Genomic DNA, 21,539 nt, shown 5'->3' on the forward strand with positions numbered 1-21,539 from the left:
ATAATTTGATCAGGATGTTGCTGGCTACAGTTAGAGCACATATTGTCTCACGAGGAACATTTTCTCAAAGTGACATTACTTTATTACTTACAAAACGAAGTGGTTATTCCTAGTAATTAGGTATACAAATTGTGTACCAATTTTCGAATATCGGTCTTAGAATTCCCGCCACTTTTTTTTATATTTATGTGTGTAATACACAGCAATTTTTATTTTACTGAAATTTTAAATAAATTTGACAGTAAGGCACATTGAAAAATTTATTACCACAGGAAGTAGTGGTATAGTGTGTACAAAGCCTGTATCAGATTTCACCATTTTGTCTGCAATGGTTCAGCAGAAGATGTTCCTTATACGCTGAAAAATTAAAGTTGTGGGAAAGGAAAAAAACCAAAAAAGTTTATTAGAATTTATGCCAGAAACAACTCCATAACCACACATTTGCTCTTTTCGTTCTTCTTGCAGCTGTTTTCTTTCCAGCCTGATCCGTCTGACGTGGCCATTTGGCAATATCCGTCACTGACAGTTTAGAACTAATAATACCCACATCATCAGTCTTCTTCAATAGGTTTTCAGTGAAGCAGCCTGCGTACAGTCCTAGTCTCGTTGGGGTGCAGGCTCTTCCTGAGTTATTGTCATTGAACTCCAGGCAAGCATCGCATGAGGAAATTTTAATAACAGTAAATGAGCAAAATGGTGTCTTTGGGCGTCTCTTCTAGTTGAGACTATTAAAGCTTCCCTTCGGGTTTTGTGTTCCACCGTGTACGCATTTCTTCAATAAATCGTAATTAATCGCATCGTAAATGGGATCACAGCCTTCTAAAGTCTACAGACGTCTTCTCTGATAGCGTGAAATAATAAAATATCGCAAACAAAGATACAGACGTGTAGGAAAGGAAGCGTGGCACTGCGCATTGGTTGAGACAAGACGGCTATTAGATTATGGCAGCACGAATTAAACTCCGAACTTTGGAGACAATATTTCTAACATGCTACAGAACTACGCTACTGTCCATTAAAATTTCTACATGACGAATATGACGTTTACAGACGCGAAATTTAACCGACAGAAAGAAGACGCTGTCATATGGAAATGATTAGCTTTTCAGAGCATTCACACAAAGATGGCGCCGGTGGCGACACCTACAACGTGCTGACACGAGGAAAGTTTCCAACAGATTTCTCATACACAAACTGCAGTTGACCAGCGTTGTCTGGTGAAACGTTGTTGTGATGCCTGGTGTACGGAGGTGAAATGCGTACCATCACGTTTCCGACTTTGATGAAGGTCGGATTGTAGCGTATCGCTATTGCGGTTTATCGTATCGCGACATTGCTGCTCGCATTGGTCGAGATGCAATGACTGTTAGCAGAGTATGGAATCGGAGGGTTCAGGAGGGTAATACGAAACGCCGAGCTGGATTCCAACGGCCTCGTATCACTAGCAGTCGATATGAGAGGCATCTTATCCGCACGGCTGTAACGGATCGTGCAGCCACGTCTCGATCCCTGAGTCAACAGATGGCGACGTTTGCAAGACAACAACCATCTGCACGAACAGTTCGACGACATTTGCAGCAGCATGGACTATCAGCTCTGAGACCATGGCTGCGGTTACCCTTGAAGCTGCATCACAGACAGAATGGCCTGCGATGGTGTACTCAACGACGAACCTGGGTGCACGAATGGCGAAACGTCATTTTTTCGGATGAATCCAGGTTCTGTTTACAGCATCATGATGGTCACATCCGTGTTTGGCGACATCGCGGTGAACACACATTGGAAGCGTGTATTCGTCATCGCCATACTGGCGTATCACCCGGCGTGATGGTATGGGGTGTCATTGGTTACACGTCTCTGTCACCTCTCGTTCGCATTGACGGCACTTTGAACAGTGGACGTTACATTTCTTATGTGTTACGACCTGTGGCTCAGGATAATGCACGACCGCATGTTGCAGGTCCTGCACGGGCCTTTCTGGATACAGAAAATGTTGGAATGCTGCCCTGGCCAGCACATTCTCCAGATCTCTCACAAATTGAAAACGTCTGGTCAATGGTGGCCGACCAGCTGGCTCGTCACAATACGCCAGTCACTTCTCTTGATGAACTGTGATATCATATTGAAGCTGCATGGGCAGCTGTGCCTGTACACGCCTTCCAAGCTCTGTTTGACTCAATGCCCATGCGTATCAAGGCCGTTATTACGGCCAGAGGTGGTTGTTCTGGGTACTGATTTCTCAGGATCTATGCACCCAAATTGCGCGGAAATGTAGTCTCATGTCAGTTCTAGTATAATATATTTGTCCAATGAATACCCGTTTATCATCTGTATTTGTTCTTGGTGTAGCAATTTTAATGGCCAGTAGTGTATATGGTGGAAAACAAAAACAAAAATCGACGTTTTTGACCAATTTTACACACATCCATACTTAAAGTTATAGCGGCTGCAAAGAGGGCTGTAACTCGTGTGTTAGCCGCTTTACGGAGTTTTAACTCGTTGGCTGGCAGCAGACGCAGCCGGCGTGGCCCGCCGGCAGCTGCGTGCGACGCCGCGGGGTGTTGCGCGGTGCGTGCCGCCGCTTCCGGTGCGAGAGCCGGCCGGCCGGCGTCGTGTCGCGTTGCGCCGCGCCACAGCCTTCCGGCCTGTCACGCTAGCCCGGCCGTGGCCGCGGTCGCAGCCCGGAAACTCGGGGACCTCAGGCCGCTCCGCCCTCCCCCACAGCAGGAAATACCAGTGACAGCCACCGCACAGGTTGCTGCCACGCCGGCAGCTGCGTCCGATCACTGTACAATGCGTAGTCACAGAGCTTTAAAATGAAGCTGCGGCAATGAAACTTGCTGACGGTATTTAAGACTTCTCTACACAAGGTGCTTCAGAAGTGATGGTCAATAATTCACATATGGAAAGTATAGGCCAAAAGTAGCTAAAAGGCTCCATTAAACAAGGGTCCGCAAATAAACCGTTGCCGGGGTACCGCGTCAACTCAAGTTGGGAACCAACTGCAAACGCCACTGGTATTTACGTTGGTATTTCAAGGTTTGGTATCGACTATCTCTTTGCTTACCCTTGCGGAACTATACCACTGGCCATTAAAATTGCTACACCAAGAAGAAATGCAGATGACAAACGGGTATTATACTAGAACTGACATGTGATTACATTTTCACGCAATTTGGGTGCATAGATCCTGAGAAATCAGTAGGCTACCCAGAACAACCACCTCTGGCCGTAATAACTGCCTTGATGCGCCTGGGCATTGAGTCAAACAGAGCTTGGATGGCGTGTACAGGTGCAGCTGCCAATGCAGCTTCAACACAATACCACAGTTCATCAAGAGTAGTGACTGGCATATTGTGACGAGCCAGTTGCTCGGCCACCATTGACCAGACGTTTTCAATTGGTGAGAGATCTGGAGAAATTGGTGGCCAGGGCAGCAGTCGAACATTTTCTGTATCCAGAAAGGCCCGTACAGGACCTGCAACATGCGGTCGTGCATTATCCTGAGCCACAGGTCGTAACACATCTGATATGTAACGTCCACTGTTCAAAGTGCCGTCAATGCGAACGAGAGGTGACCGGGACGTGTAACCAATGGCACCCCATACCATCACGCCGGGTGATATGCTAGTATTGCGATGACGAATACACGCTTCTTATGTGCGTTCACCGCGGTGTCGCCAAACACGGATGTGACCATCATGATGCTGTAAACAGAACCCGGATTCATCCAAAAAATGACGTTTTGCCATTAGTGCACCCAGGTTCGTCGTTGAGTACACCATCGCAGGCGCTCCTGTCTGTGATGCAGCGTCAAGGGTAACCGCACTCGTGGTGTCCGAGCTGAATGCCCATGCTGCTGCAAACGTCGTCGAACTGTTCGTGCAGATGGTTGTTGTCTTGCAAACGTCCCCATATCTTGACTCAGGGATCGAGACGTGGCTGCACGATCAGTGACAGCCATGCGGATAAGATGCCTGTCATCTCGACTGCTAGTGATACGAGGCCGTTGGGATCCAGCACGGCGTTCCCTATTACCCTCCTGAACCCTCCGATTCCGCATTCTGCTAACAGTCATTGGATCTCGACCGACGCGAGCAGCAATGTCGCGATACGATAAACCGCAATCGCGATAGGCTACAGTCCGACCTTTATCAAAGTCGGAAACGTGATGGTACGCATTTTCCCTCCTTACACGAGGCATCACAACAACGTTTCACCAGGCAACGCCGGTCAACTGGTGTTTGTGTATGAGAAATCGGTTGCAAACTTTCCTCGTATTAGCACGTTGTAGGTGTCGCCACCGGCGCCAACCTTGTGTGAATGCCCTGAAAAGGTAATCATTTGCATATCACAGCATCTTCTTCCTGTAGGTTAAATTTCGCGTCTGTAGCTCGTCATCTTCGTGGTAATGGCCAGTAGTGTACTTCTCTTTCCCACTCAGTGCTCCGTGCCGTGCCGGCCTCAGAAACAGTTACGATCCTGAAGACACCGAGGACAGATTTAGATTAAAGTTCAGTCTTGATCACGATATGTCTGTTTTAATGGGTAACCGGTTTCGGTTTTTTCTATAAAACCATCATCAGACCCATTGGCTCCCTTGGGTTGGTAGGTGGAGCTCTCCTTGCTGCTGTGCAGTCAACTGATCAGTTGACTGCACAGCAGCAAGGAGAGCTCCACCTACCAACCCAAGGGAGCCAATGGGTCTGATGATGGTTTTATAGAAAAAACCGAAACCGGTTACCCATTAAAACAGACATATCGTGATCAAGACTGAACTTTAATCTAAATATAACAATTGATCACTGTATTCCAAAAATGTTTACCAAAATTGTGACCGAGGACAGATGTTACACCAATGAAGACTACGACAGCATGCTCTTCGTGTACGGCAAAGCGAATGGCTGTGCTCTTGAGGCCGTTCGATTGTATGAAGAAACTTTTCCTCTCCGCAGACAGCACGACAGGCGTATATTTAGCCGGTTACATCAGCATCTCAGAAAAACCTGGAGTTTAGCACACTATGTAGGAGAAGGTTGAACCAGATCTATAATACCAGACGTTGAGGAAAGGGTGTTCGCATTGTACACGAACGTCCGAGTACTTCAGTAAGGAGGATTGGTACCCAAGAGCGTGTCCTGAGTCACAGCAGTGTGTGTCGGATTTTACATCGGCAAGTACTGTCATGATCAAGACGCCGGATTTCAAGGACACAGCTCTCCGTAGAGATATGATCTACCATTTCGTTATTTTCTTCCAAATACAGAACTCGAATTACCGCATGGTACTCCACTCTATGAATGGGCTGCGACATTTTGACTCTAACGGCACGATACGGTACTATGTCGCAGGGATTTCAATGGGTAACCGATATGCAGACACGATCCTGGAAACAAATACGAAATTTCAGTACCAAGGCCAGAATTCGAACCTTGTTACAAATTTTCATTCGTCGGTTCAGTCTGCACATATACACCATAGATGTCTGAGACTTGAAAAGGTCTGTGGAAACATATCTCTACTTGATTAAAACATGAAATTTATCTCTCAACACTGAGTTTTCGGGATGATAACTAACACTTTGTGGCTACATCTCATATGCGAACTCTTCAGTTATCTGCGTGAAAACATTTGATACTTAAGTCGCCGCAACGCTGTCACCTTCGAGAGACTTGCATCCGGCCATGAGGCACACGAATAAATAAATAATACATCTTAAATTGCATTTGTGTAACAAGTATTTGCTTAGAGTTAACGCATCCCGTATTGGTTTAATGTAAATCAGACCAAGATAGACGTACTACATATGCAACCAATACCACACCCCCTTCGTTTTACATTACCTTGTCTAGGTATATAAAAAATTCAAAACTTGTGTAGCAAATAATAACAAGGTATTAACTGCGTCGTGTTATCTCCTGTGTTTAGCTTTGACAGGAGTGGATATTGCTGTTCTTGGCCAAAACTGTTTATTGATAAATGTAATACTGCAATATAGATGGATTATAAATTTAAAGCAATAACCCGTCGCTGTAGCTTCAGACTGAGAATATGTCTTAGTTTAAGTTCATCAATAATTAGTGGTTGATATTTCTATATTTGTCACCCTGGGTATAATCTGTCTTTTAGCGCAAGCAGTAGAAATCGAATCCCCTCCTCAACATGGCTTTAGGATTGGCATCTTTAAAGCCTGTTGTGTCTAATCCATCTTCGTTTCCTGAAGAAATCACTAATTTTTCGCCATGTCTGTATAATACATTTGAGATACCTACAGACTATTACCGAGGAGGGCAGAGCATTAGCAAGTTACGGGACTCGTTCTGTGTATATACATCGCAAGCCACTTTACTGGCGGAGGGTGCCTCTGGACGATATACTTCCCACCTATCCTGTTCCTTTCACGAGCTGTACCTGGAAAGAATGATTATCGAAAAACCTTTGTAAGAGCTCTGTTTTCTCTGACTTTGCCCTCGCAGACATTTCCCTAGAAGTATTTTGGGTGGGGGGGTGAGGGGGGGGGGGGAGAGGAGAGGGGGGAACTAATATGTCGTCAGACTCTTTGTCGTATTTTAGCAGTAAACCTCTACGTGATATGCAACGCCTCTCTTGTACGGCCTACCATTATAATTTGTTGAGTATCTCCGTGAATGTCTCTTAACGACTAAACGATCCCGTGACGAATTACTCCTTGTCTCGTCTAATCGTGCAACTTCGTATGGGCGCCAGACTGACGACCAATACTTAAGAATCTGTCGAAATGGCTCTGAGCACTATGGGACTTAACATCTATGGTCATCAGTTCCCTAGAACTTAGAACTACTTAAACCTAAGGACAACACACAACACCCAGTCATCACGAGGCAGAGAAAATCCCTGTCCCCGCCGAAGAATCTGCCGAACAAGTATTTTTAAGCCACATACTCAAGAATCTGTCGGACAAGTACTTCTTAAACCACTTCTTTCATGTATGAATTAAATTTCCTCAAGATTCTTCCGCTGAATTGAGTCTGACGTCTGTTTTTATCCAATTCATTTCATACCGTCATCGTACTTTAGGTCACTCCAGATTGTTCCTCATAGGTACTTTCCGGTAGTTACAGTTCCCAACGATTGTCTCCAATAATTTAATTGAATAGTGGCTCTCCTCGATAGTACGCTCAATACTTTACATTTATTTACGTTCAGAAAAAACGGCCAATCCCTACACAAGCCGCCAATCCTCTGCAGATTTTGCTTCGTTTTTTCAGCAACTTTTTCCTCAACTTTCGAATAGGTACGTTAATATTCCAAGAGCGCTTTGTTCCGAGGCCAGTGACACCAGAGCTATAAGTACAGACGAACAGCTGCAGTGGCACTTCCGCTCACCGAGTTCAGAGGAGTGCGGAGGAGTGCAGAGGCGAAAGCAGCGTTAGGAGACCGCTACCGAGAAGCGTCGGCACTGTCTTTAGAACGCCGCTCCGAGATAACGGCTTCGCACCGAGCTGTGTCAGGCAGCCACGCGATTTTCTCCGAATTTTGAGTAGCGGCGGCTTCTTTGAGCTCGTGTTGTGCCGCGGGCACCGGCATCAGCCTTGCGGAGCGGGCGGCGGATCTGTGAAGCTGCGGCGGAGGCCGGCCTGCGCGCAGGGGGAGCTGTCGCCTAGCAACCGTTTCCACGGAAACCCGGGGAACAGAGTCCTGGGGTGCACACGTTCCGCTGCGGCGCATCGGCTTTCGCTGAAACTCGTTAACGGCTTTATAATTACGGTACAGCGAAATCGAAAACGAAAACATCAGTCTTTTGACTGGCTCGGTGCCATCGTCCTCCCCCCTTACCTGTAATCTAATAGTCTTTCCGGCTCTACGTACATCTGCATAAATGCTTCACAAACGAAAGTGCGTGGCGGAGGATACATCGCACTAAAATTGTTCATTTTCTTTCCTACTCCATTAGCGTGTTGAGCGAAGGGAAAAGTACCGTCTGTACGCACGATCTAATGTGTCCGGCATTCCTAGGTATTGTGGAACTTATCGCAACATGTCGAGAGAGGCAGGCCCGCTAGTATAAAAGGAGGCGGGAAGTATTGTGTTGTCAGTAGACAATAGTAATAGCAGAACGGGTCGCTAAGGAAAGCTCTGTGACTTCCACCGTGGATGTCGCTTGAGTAACAAAAGCAGAAACCCTTCTAAAGCTGCCCAAGTCAGCTGTTGATGATGTGACTGTGAACTTGAAACGCGAAGGAACGACCACAGATAACATTCCCTTAACGGACTGGCGTGCCCAGATTCCCGACCTGAACCCAACGGAACACCTTTGGGATGAGTTACGCGTCGACTTCGCTCCAGATCGAAGCGTCTAGGATCACTACCTTCTCTGGTTTCGCCTCTTGAGGAAAAATGCTCTGCCTTTTCTCGACTAACACTGACACCTCAGTGAATGTTTCATCACGAAAGTTCAGTCCGTCGACCGGTGAAGAGGGGTCACTAATAGGTGTCCCCATACTTTTGATCAGAGAGTACCTCTGCACGCGCGTTAATCCCTACATCAACCCTACTTGGATACTCTGCAAATCACGCTTGAGTGCCTGGAAGAGGAGTTCATCGAACCACCTTCACAATAATTTTCTGTCATTATACTCTCTAACAGCAGAGGAAAAAAACACCAGTATATTTCTACCTTTTTCAATTGATCCCTAAGCGAGACATACGATGGTAGCAGCATAATGCTCGCACAGTCTTCGTCGAATATAGGTTCTGTAAATTTTCCCAGCAGGCTTTCACGAAAACTAAGTCGTCTTCCTTCCACGGAATCCCACTCGTGTTCCCCGAGCATTTCTGGTACACTTTCCTAGGGGTTGTACCGACATGTTTCATTATGTACATAGGCGACTCTGACTACTTTCTGAAGAATACTCAGTATTGTAGAACACTCAGTATAATGTCGCTTATTGAAACTGAACTACACTTCTCGAACAATCACTATATACACACAAAGAAAACAAATAACATGTAGACGACCATTCATCAAGAGCGTCTGTGAGGTCAGTCAGAGCTGGTCCTAGCTTGGCGAGGAACTCGCTGTACTGCTGCTGCGCTGGTCTTATGAAGCCGCCGGAGGTCGGCGGAGTACTCCAACTTTCCCTGTATCTGTGAGGCGACCTCCGCAGAAAAAGGTTCGCATTAGTCTCTAGCAAGTTCTGTTTGTTTTGAAGAATTGTTTTCCTCTTGGTCGCGCCTGCAAGTGCTTGTGCATGTTATATGGTACACAGAGGTGTCTTGAGTGTAGTCTGCTTGGCAGGGGCCGTCTGTGGCAGACGTAACACTTTCTATGTCTGTTCTCATTCTTACCTGATGAGTCCAAACACGGGAGCAATAATCCTGAATTCGTTGCAGTACCGTAATTTGTGCAAATTGTTTTCATATATTAGGAATTTTACAGGTGCTGTTAGGCTACGTTGAGTCACACCAACTATATCTAACTTCCTGAAAATATGTATTACATATTCTACTCTGCCTGCTCCAACAGTTTTATCTTCAGCTTCTCATTCAAGTGTCAAGTTAACTATAGCTCAATTTCAGAATTGCCTCAAACACGCGGTCGTATTGTCTTTCCATTATTGAGATGGTTGCACGGGCACAAATCGAAAGCGAATAAACTGAAATAAAACAAAGATCTTTCTTCCAGGAATACTTGTCTACAAAGATGTAGGCAAAAGCAGAGGCGAGATCGGGGCGGGTTGCAGAAGGGGGGACGGATCTGTGAATCTGCAGCCCCTCCCACATAACACCGGTTCCGTCCAAAGAAAATGTGTCTGTATGTGTAAAGAGAGAGAGAGAGAGAGAGAGAGAGAGAGAGAGAGAGAGAGAGAGAGAGAGAGAGAGCCTCTGCAACATAGGTTTCAGCCTTAACAGTCTCAAAAATTTGCTCGCTGTTGTAGTTGGCAATATAATAGATTCAGAAATCGCCTCCGTTTACTGGAGAATATGTGGTAGCTACGAAAACGAACACTTATGCACGATCACCGCAGCAGCCAGTGGACAAATGTCCTCCGGAATAAAACATAAAACGTGGAAACAATGTATCATCGAGTAGGCGCTATTTGGCCTTTTGTTTGTTGAGGGCGTACCATTTCGACGTGTATACAGATTACCCAATGGAGACTCGTCCGCCATATCGTCGTTGAACGCTGGAGCACTGTCTTGTATCGAAACAGTCGTAAACAAGTAGACCCGCATTATGTAGAGGGACCGTCGTCCGGGAACAACATCACGGAGCGAGAGGTAAATAAACCCGGGCGCAGAGCCCAGACACAAACAGATGCGCCTTGTACCGCCTCGGGTGGGGACAGTTTCGGAGGTCAGCCGGCACGCGTCCAAACAAACAGAAGCTACCGCTGCGGCTGCCAGGGGGGCCGCACCTGCCGACCAGGAGGTAGGCTGTCCCGCATAGCTTTCTCGTCTCGTTTAGTCAGTCAGTCGGAAATGGTCTCTGGTATACCTATTCCACCGTGGCGTACGTCTTTAGAGACAGAATGCTATTGTTTTCTCCCCGTTTCTTCTCTTTTTGGAATTCAAGCGATGTTAGAGATGGAGTGGGGGTTTTGGTGTAGGAGGGGGAAGGGGGGTGGGGCGATTCAGGAGGTTAACGTCCTGCAGAGGTAGACCAACATACCGTTTCGGAATCTGAGGATGTTTTACGATTACATATGGACACTGTTGAAATGCGGCTACCGCTATACGCCTAATTTCATTGTTGGGTTTATGGAAATCGAGCACTGTCGCGGCATTCCTCGCTGCGTAAGTTTTCAATCTGAAGTAGACAACTGAGTACATAGAAAGTAACAGATAAAGTTCTTTGCAGAACTAGACACTGCCGATTCAAATTTTGATATATTGATGTTTTATTACTCTATCCTGTTTCGTGTTGAATCTCAGGGCGAAACATATACAGGGCCAGAAAGAAAACACAAGTACATGCTGGGAGAACTGAATAACTCTTGAAAGAACTACAGTGCAGCTGTGTGATCACGACATCCTTATTTTTGGGACGAAATGTGAGAGGCATGAGTCATCAACATCAAAGGAATGTCCCAAAGGACAAGAATTATTCTTTCGTTTCATCATTTGAGGCGGCAATCGGTTTTTCTAACGCCTCTCTATCCAGACTGTTTGAATACCTTCCTTTCATTACGAGACTCTCGTCACATTACCATGAATCCATCTGCGTGCAAACGATATTACAGGAGTACAGTATTATACACAAGCAACGACAGTAAAAGAAGGAAATGGAATGTAGTCGAATTAAATGACAAGGGAATTACATTAAGGAATGACGCACTGAAAGTAAAACATGAGTTTTGTTATTTAAATAGCAAAACAACACGTGATTGCCGAAGTAAAGAGGATATAAATTCAGACTGGCAGTAGCAAGAATATTTCTGAAAAAAGAAGAACTTATTAACAAGTCATTCCTGAAAGTATTTGCCTTAACTATTGTCTCGTACGGAAGCGAAATGTGGACAATAAGTAGTTCACAAAAGCAGAGAAGCTTTTGAAATACCTCATTAAAAGAAGGGATCTGATGTTAGGACGCATCCTGAGGCGTGAAGGAATTGACAATCGACTAGTGGAGGGAAGCGTGGAGGGGGGGGGGGGGGGAATTGTGAAGGGTGACCTATGCGTGTATATAGTAAGCAGGTTGAAATGGATGTGGGTTGCAGTAGTTATGAAAAGATCAGGATAGACTAGCCTGGAGAGTTGCTTCAAACCAGTCTTGGGACCGACGACGACAGTAAATGTACAACTGTGAAGTAGCAACTTGACTGCGAGTACTTTATTCCTATCTGGTACGAGGAATTGCTTTTGTTTAACGCAGTGGTCTGCTACATATGGTCCTATTGGAGATGGTACGCCTTTGACTTTCTCCTACCTTCGAACTTACCTGCCATTCACCGAGAGACCTACAGTTTCACAAACCACGGTGCAGCTGGGTATTTCGCACATTAACAAATGCTGCCAAAGTTGGAAGAGTTAGTAGCAAAAAGGTAAAAATCCGAGGATTTAGCCCCAGGCCTCTGGAACTGTAGTCCGACACTCATCCAACACTATGTACATTTTATTTCACAGATTGTAATATCTCGTTCAACAGCATCAGAATGACAGAAAACAATTCCAATTTTTATATAATTACATTAATTGTAGCACATTTACTCTTCAGTTTTCAGTAGAGAAATTGTGCGAGTATTCCTTCTACCCGTTATGCATCTTCTTTATTTTCTTTGGGACATGGTCTATAGAAATTTTTCCTTTGTAGCATCTGTGTGCTTGTGTAGTCCCTCTTACACAGTTATTGTGCATTTTCCTTTTATGCTGCATTTGTTTTATAGCTTGGTAAGTTAATGTGGGGAAATTAAGATAAATAATCTTCCTAATTTTTTGTTGTATTTGTGGTTTTCCTGTGTTTTGTTATGATCTGTAATAATGTAATACTAGCAACCCTCCAGTCTTAACTCGTTTCTTTACGGTACCAATTAGTCCGCGTAACTGGCCAGTAATCAGCAGTACGCAGTCTTTTTCATTTACGGGTACGGTCTCTTGTCTAGAAGCAGTGTGTCATTGGCGGCCGTATCTTGGTTACAACAGACAATTTTTTCCGTCTATTCCTGTAATTGAATTACCGAACCAACCTGTTGTTTGCTTCATCTTTGCTGCAATTAGTATACTAAACACGTTATAAATTACGTTGTATGAACAGTATTAAAACAGATGATAGTGTACATTTGCACTAGTGATTTTGTTGTTGTTGCCGTTTTACTCACGAAGGAGCAGAACGGGCTGTTGTAGATCCGTCCCATTATAGAGCCGCGATTCTTTTCAGCCCATTACTAGGTGATCTGGTAAATGGCGCAGAGGAGGTCCCCGGTGGGGAATAAATGACGATTACCAAATCTTTTACTTACTTGACAACCAAGAAAAATCTCGCGAAAACTTTGGTCGGAACCGGGGGATTGGAACTACTTTAATTTATTTCTGGGACTATGTCCTTCATTGTCCCAGACAAAAATTAAAATGTTTAGTGTTTTTATTGTGTATGTATGCGGGTTGGACAAAAATATGGAAACATTGCGAGAAATGCAGACTTTAACATAAAGGCAGATGCCAACTATGCACGTAGGTTCCGCTGTTGTATCTGAACACAAACGGCACCTGTGCGATGTCCTCAATACGTTGCAAGTGTCAGCCGTGGTCGTAACACTTCTGTGTAGTTGTGATTCAAATGGTTCCAATGGCTCTGAACACCATGGGACTTAGCATATGAGGTCATCAATCCCCTAGAATTTTGAACTACTTAAACCTAACTAACCTAAGGATATCACACACATCCATGCCCGAGGCAGGATTCGAACCTGCGATCGTAGAGGCGGCGCGGTTCCAGCCGTAGTGTTTGGTGTTTGAAGAGGCACCTTATCGAAGGTTTATACCGCATAAGGGGAAAGCGGACAAACATCATCCGCTAAGTCACAACGCGGATGAAAGTGTGTTGAGTGATCGTGACACACGGTCATTGGACATGATTGTGAGGAAAAGTAAGAGGAAGACAGCTGCAAAAGTCACTGCCGAACTGAATGTAGAACTCGCGAACGCTGTCAGCACCAAAACTACAGGAAGGGAGCTCCATAAGCTGGACACTGTAGGGCGAAATCAGTTATGCAGATGCCCGTAACAAGAAAAAGTCATGAAAGCATACAACCTGCACTGCGCAGCAATGGAAGAAAGGCATTTGGTCTGATTAGTTCTCATTGCACGCTGTTTCCAATTTCTGGCCAAGAATACGTCCCAAGAATGAAACACTGCCGTGGGTTCGGTGATAATTCGGGCAACCATTCGTGGTATTCTATGTGCCCCTTGGTTGTTCTACAATGTCGCATTAATGTCAAGGATTAAGTGACCGTTTTGGCTGATCGAGTCCATCCCATGGCGATACGTGTTACAAACCGCACACAAAGGGAAGGACCAGGCCCCTTTGCTTTTTTTCTTTTCTCACTCGTTTATTACATCAGAGAAATACACATTTTAAGACAAAATTTAACTACATGAAATATTGCTCCCAGTAAAGGTTAACATAACCAGTGACAAAACTTAGTTGTCTTAAGGGTTTCTGCTGGCAACAAATTTTAAGGAGGCAATGTAAGGTTTATATCAGTTCAGCTCAAACACGTAGCTAGTGATTGAATCACGACACAGACACTTTAACAATTTCGGCCACAAATAAATAGCGTGAATTTGTACTCACAGTAACCAACTAATCAACAGCCTTGCCATTGAATAAGTAGTAGGGTATTTGGAACGAATTAGCAACACCCAGCAACTAGGGGAGTTAATACCAACAGTCTTTAAATGTCTTGCTCCCCATTAAATAAACAAACTCACAGTAATTAAATGAATAACAAATCAAACGCACTACATTCCACTCAAACTCTTCAATGGAAGCCAAGCCAAAATGAAGATTCCATTAACTGACTACCACTGAAGTCACACTAATGCTCATCTCTGTGTTCCCAGATACACATGGGGCAAACTTATACAAGACAAGATTTTGAAGGGAGCACATCAGTAAAACCAGTAGTGGAGCTAACTCGTGCCACTGAAAATTAAGGTACTAGACCGGGGCACAAGGTGGTATACAATGAGGTTGCCTTAGTGCTATACTGCGCTCCAAAATATTAATTCAAATGGCCAATTCAAAACTAAGTACACATAAAGCAACAATTAACGAGGTGTGACACCAGGTCGCTCTAGGGGTTGACAACACTTAATTGAAAAGACAAATGCCGGAAGCGGCAGTAACATCAAACACCTTCTCTGAGTTTTAACCTGGAGTCACTTTCCGCTATACAAGTAAACATTTAACCAAGCACAAGGAAGGAAACCCAAAGAGAAAATTCAAATAAAACCCCCCAAAGATTATAAAGGACAGGGAACCCCAACTATTTAAATTTAAAAGAATTAACTCTCCCCAAAGGCAGTGCAAACGCGAAGACCACCCTTAAGAGGCCACCAAAATTGGTTACAAAAGGACTTAGACATTTTCTCCTTTTCTTTAAAGAAACACAAGGCTGCTTAACTTCTGCTCGCTTCTGCTGGACGTCCGGTATGGCTCGTGTAGAATACATCAGGCAGCAACCCAAGCTAGGCAGTCGCAAGGCACGGCGAGCAAAATCAGGAGAGCAGACAGGCATGCAGCCAACACATATCCTCCATGCTGAACCGGCAGACCGCGTACGACCAATTCCACATATACGTGGTTGTTTCCACCTCGTACCTCGCGGCGTCTCAGCAGGTAGCCCGAACAAACGTCAACTGCCACTCGCCCCGCGAATGCGGAAAACAACAAGGCAATCAAAGATAAGAAACGTCAAAGGATCGATAACGGACATCCAAGAGACTGGCGCGCCAGTAACGAGCGCCACGGCTCACATGGTACAAAGCTCGTTTCCCAAAGGTGATGCTGTGTTCCAAGATGACAGGCATCCTGTTCAGACATGTCGTATCGTCCAGGACTGGTTTTGTGAGGACAAGGATGAATTGTCGCATTTTCTATGGTGACCACTGTCATCAGATCTAATATTACTGAGCCTTTGTGGTCAAGTTTGGAGAGAAGGGTGCGTAATTTCTATCACCTCTATCACCATTACATGAACTTGCCACTATTTCGCAGGGAGAATGGTATTAGATCCCCTTGAAAACCACCCAGGATTTATCCATTCCGAGACGACTGGAGGCTGGCCTGAATGCCAACGGTTTTCCTACAATGTCTTAGGAATGGTGGTGTGTTTATGTTGGCGGTTCTAGGCGCTTCAGTCTGGAACCGCGTGACCGCTACGGTCGCAGGTTCGAATCTTGCCTCGGGCATGGATGTGTGTGATGTCCTTAGGTTAGTTAGGTTTAAGTAGTTCTAAGTTCTAGGGGACTGATTACCTCAGCTGTTAATTCCCATAGTGCTCAGAGCCATTTGAACCATTTTTGTTTATGTTGTTTCCCTACTTTTATTCAACCCTGTATGTTGTGTATCAGCGTGTGTGTAACTGTATGTCGTCAAATGTAAGATGGAATGCACCAGTGGACTTCTGGCGGCTGTTAATTGTCGAGGTCGCTAGACCGCTGCAGGTGCTGGACGCTCGACAGCACTGCGCGGCGCCGTCTGCAGGGTGTTAACCTCTACGTGCGCTCCCGCAATGGCTATTTTCGCACCGCGTGTTTTCTCGCTTTACGACGTCACGTCCAGTCGGCAGCGTGAACTCAAAAGAAAGCGGCTTCCGCTGGGCGTTTGTGCGTCGCCGACAGCCACGCCCCGGCCTCGTGTCAGCACTCGCTGACAGACAACGAGAAGTATCTCTGCTTTCGGTAGCCCAACGAACGGAACACTGAAATACGAAACAGTTGTGATAGTTTGTGTTATTAACGATCCACGTTTGTAAAAGGAAGGTGGCGCAGCGTTCACCTTAAAGACAAAGTTGCTAACGTACGTGACAGAGACGAGGAAAACGTTCCGAATGCAAAAAAAATTCTTTAAAGGGATACGGAAAGCAATTTTTATCCTTATTCTGCCAATGCTATTTCACCCTTTGAATAGGTACACTTTTCACGAGAACTATAAACGATAAACAATGAAATTTTTATTGCATATGTATAACATATGTCTCAATTTACAAGTAAAATGAACATAATACCTCTTACGGCTTTGAAGAAAAAAAATTTATTCTTTCACCAGTAAAATTTAATTTTTTGTACATTAATTATTATAAAACAGTTTCTAATTGTTTGGTGGTTCTCAATCTACTTGTAATTACTTATTACCATCTGCAGTACAAATTAACCAAATTTCATGTTTCTAACGCCATTACTTTACCCAATAATGGTACCTGAAATTAAAAATAAATGTAGTTTTGAGAAAAATCCGTTTAAAGTTTAATATTGCAATTCCAGTATAGTTATTGATGAGAATTATTTACCACTAATATTTTCCTGCACCATGCTGAGAATCATCTGAATCATACTGATCTTGGTCTGTCTTCTTTTCTGTCTGGCTTCTTTTGTGCGTTTTAAATTAGCAATATCTGCTTTGCGGATTCTCTCTTTATTTGCACCAAGGATTTTGCAGTATGTCCACTAGATTTTATGCAGAATAATTCTAAAACATCCAGTTTTCTAAATGCACCATCATTGAAGCATAAAATAGCACCATAAATACCAAATTTGAGGGTTTTAAGCTGAACAAATACAGTTGTCGGTAAATGGTTCCTGACAGAATTCACACATTCATTTAAATTTTGGGTTTTCCCATGAAGACATATCTTCAACAAGGTATCTTTACGAAGGTTTCTAAATATGGGTTTAATTTCATTTCATTTAATTAAATGCTGTGCATTATCTCTGCATGGCGCAAAAAGGAAGGCGTGGCATTTAAATGTCAGATTGCATATCTCACGAAAAAATTGTCCTTTTTATATAAACAAAAACTGTTTCACGCAGGAAAGACCGGGCATTTCAAATGTGCTACAATCTAAAAATCGAATTTTTGAAGCCCACTTGCTTTCCCTCTCCCCTTGACCTCGGTAGCAATAATAACTGCCATTCTAATAAATTTATCGGAACTTTCTTCTGCTGCGTCTGTATTGCGCAATTCGTAGTATGCGGCAATCCGAGTAAACTGATGCCCTACTCTGGCTGTCGGTAGTTGCAGTTATTAAAATTTTGTAGTCATTATGCCATGCTCCATGACATATCACTTATACGGAGTCCACGCTTGGTAATCCTAAAATAAATGACTAAACAATGTTCTGTTTACTATGAATTGAATTTCGACATTGTGAGTCGCGAAATGAAAAATATTCTATAGCCATATCGCTCACACATTTACTATCGTAGCTAATACGGTTTGCCTCAGCTGATATTGCTTTATCCTGAGTACTAGGTAGGTCGTCAAAATGTTCTGGCTGATCAGTGTATTTCAAACAATTTCAATTAAATATTGAAAACTGCTTTACCAACATAGTGCCTTATTTTTTCTTCTGATCTGCTTGACTCCATTTTATACATTAAATTTAAAAATAAATAAATAAGATATTTTCGACTATACATGCTAACTGTGAAGTAATGTTTGTAAATCCATTGTATTTAATCATTTATTTGACAGTTCTAGTGTGTAAAATCACACTTTCGGGTGGGTAGCTAGCTTACCAGTAGTTTGATAATGGAACCATTACATTTACTGGTAGTCCCTGACCTAGCAACCACTTCTAGTACTTAATTTTGGAGTAGCACACATTTCCCAGTGCCCTTAGACTGCGAGAACAACATCCCGAATGTGAGACTCTGCACCATCGCTGCTAATAGAACAAGCCCAAGTAAAGACTCGCGTCCAGAATGAAGCAAGACAGTAAGTAAGCGATGCCAGTAATATACCAGTGGCTGTACGAGAAGAGGTAAACATCGGGCGACGCATCACATTGTGTCCGGTGAGCACCCTTTCCAAAACACACTGACACACATCGGGACGAATTTGACCTTGAATGTACACTCCTGGAAATGGAAAAAAGAACACATTGACACCGGTGTGTCAAACCCACCATACTTGCTCCGGACACTGCGAGAGGGCTGTACAAGCAATGATCACACGCACGGCTCTGCGGACACACCAGGAACCGCGGTGTTGGCCGTCGAATGGCGCTAGCTGCGCAGCATTTGTGCACCGCCGCCGTCAGTGTCAGCCAGTTTGCCGTGGCATACGGAGCTCCATCGCAGTCTTTGACACTGGTAGCATGCCGCGACAGCGTGGACGTGAACCGTATGTGCAGTTGACGGACTTTGAGCGAGGGCGTATAGTGGGCATGCGGGAGGCCGGGTGGACGTACCGCCGAATTGCTCAACACGTGGGGCGTGAGGTCTCCACAGTACATCGATGTTGTCGCCAGTGGTCGGCGGAAGGTGCACGTGCCCGTCGACCTGGGACCGGACCGCAGCGACGCACGGATGCACGCCAAGACCGTAGGATCCCACGCAGTGCCGTAGGGGACCGCACCGCCACTTCCCAGCAAATTAGGGACACTGTTGCTCCTGGGGTATCGGCGAGGACCATTCGCAACCGTCTCCATGAAGCTGGGCTACGGTCCCGCACACCGTTAGGCCGTCTTCCGCTCACGCCCCAACATCGTGCAGCCCGCCTCCAGTGGTGTCGCGACAGGCATGAATGGAGGGACGAATGGAGACGTGTCGTCTTCAGCGATGAGAGTCGCTTCTGCCTTGGTGCCAATGATGGTCGTATGCGTGTTTGGCGCCGTGCAGGTGAGCGCCACAATCAGGACTGCATACGACCGAGGCACACAGGGCCAACACCCGACATCATGGTGTGGGGAGCGATCTCCTACACTGCCCGTACACCACTGGTGATCGTCGAGGGGACACTGAATAGTGCACGGTACATCCAAACCGTCATCGAACCCATCGTTCTACCATTCCTAGACCAGCAAGGAACTTGCTGTTCCAACAGGACAATGCACGTCCGCATGTATCCCGTGCCACCCAACGTGCTCTAGAAGGTGTAAGTCAACTACCCTGGCCAGCAAGATCTCCGGATCTGTCCCCCATTGAGCATGTTTGGGACTGGATGAAGCGTCGTCTCACGCGGTCTGCACGTCCAGCACGAACGCTGGTCCATCTGAGACGCCAGGTGGAAATGGCATGGCAAGCCGTTCCACAGGACTAATCCAGCATCTCTACGATCGTCTCCATGGGAGAATAGCAGCCTGCATTGCTGCGAAAGGTGGATATACACTGTACTAGTGCCGACATTGTGCATGCTCTGTTGCCTGTGTCTATGTGCCTGTGGTTCTGTCAGTGTGATCATGTGATGTATCTGACCCCAGGAATGTGTCAATAAAGTTTCCCCTTCCTGGGACAATGAATTCACGGTGTTCTTATTTCAATTTCCAGGAGTGTAAGTTGTACAGTTGCCTGGGTGACGTTGATCATTTCCCGGTGGTACCGTGAGGGAGAATGAGTGAGGACACCAAGGAGACCAACTGGGTTACATTAAACTGGATGACCTTATCAGTGTAACCTGATATTCAAGGTCATGTCGTCCTGTACATATACCACTTCTTCATTTGTTTGGTCATATTGTCCTTAATTGCTTTACAGTTCCTGAGGTTATCTTCGTTCTATCATTACAACTACAATAAAATGCGTGTTTTTCTCACCAGATGCATTTCGTAAAGCATCATCAGTGGTCTGCAATTACAGATACTTACAGTTTGATTAGTTTTTAAGGTCAAAAAACAGTTAACAAGTTGTGGGTGTTTGCTTACGGTAATTTCCGCTTGCTTTCTTGCTTACATCATGAAATGCCATCTGATAGCACGTCTTTGGCTACTTTCTTCATTCGATTCTGATAGTTTTAGCCTAATTAGCAGAGCTATGCATTTTATACGCTTTACACAACACACATTTCATACGTCTCTGTTTATTATTATACTTCTACGTGTATATTATGCTTTGTAGTGTTACCAACATTGCCACTAGTTTGTCTTTGACGTATACTTTTTTTAGTTCGTTATATGTGTGTTATTCTATTTAATTATGTTGCTGTGTATTTATATACTGTGTAAGAGTATTGATGGAATAGTGATGGTGTGCTTTTTGTGGTGAATACGTGGGGGAGGGAGAAGCAAATATGAGTGGACGTAAGCCCACAGCAGTGTGATGGAAAGTGAGTTGGAGAGAAAGGTGAGCAACAGGAAGTGAAATGAAAATGGGGGGAAGGGGGGGGGGGCGGGGAGAGGATGAAGAAATGGAAAGGCTCTTTTCTTTTTCATGCGATTTTTCTATTATTTTATATGGTGTCTGGGTCACAGTATTTATTTGGTCATTGAGCAACTGTTTATTTTGTATTAATGCATTGTGTGTATGGAAATTTTCTTGGAAAGGGAGCAGGTGTCTGTCTTTACTGATTCTTACAATGTTCATACCTTTTTCATTATTACTTGTTCTGTGGTATTCCTGTTTTAAATGATCTGCGAATGTTGAATGGTTTGTACTGTATTTCAGTGCTCTGTTGCGTTCTTTATATCTTGTGTCAAATATCCTGCCCATAATTCCAATCTACATTTTTTCGAAATCTCTGCACCTGAGCTGATAGGTAATAGACTGTTGACGTCTGTCTGGTTTAGATTTCAGTTTTGGAATGTGCTTTTTTTATTGGGTTGTTTGTTTTGTAAGCAATGTTTATGCCATGTTTTTTGAATGTGTTACTTATTTTATGCGTGAATTTGTTATGGTAGACGCCAAAGACGTGCTAGTAGACTGCATTTCCTGACGTAGGTGAGAAACCAAGCAGAAATTACCGTAAGCAAACACCAACAAATTGTTATCGAACTGTTTTCCGATCTCATAAACAAAGCAAATTGTAAATATCTGTAATTTCAGACCACTGATGAGGCTTTAATTCAACAATGCGAAACGCGTCTGGTGAGAAATACACGCATTTCCTTGCACTCGTAGTT

The 21,539-nt window shown here is 44.6% G+C and overlaps 1 protein-coding gene across 3 annotated transcripts in view; it reads left to right on the forward strand.

Annotated features, from left to right (window-relative positions):
- The window catches only part of LOC126475332 (neurotactin), a 347,318-nt gene that overhangs the window by 194,384 nt on the left and 131,395 nt on the right, over positions 1-21,539 (forward strand). The gene's annotated exons all lie outside the window — the stretch shown is intronic.

The sequence above is a fragment of the Schistocerca serialis genome, chromosome 4 (genome assembly GCF_023864345.2).
Source record: "Schistocerca serialis cubense isolate TAMUIC-IGC-003099 chromosome 4, iqSchSeri2.2, whole genome shotgun sequence".
Classification (NCBI taxonomy): domain Eukaryota; kingdom Metazoa; phylum Arthropoda; class Insecta; order Orthoptera; family Acrididae; genus Schistocerca; species Schistocerca serialis.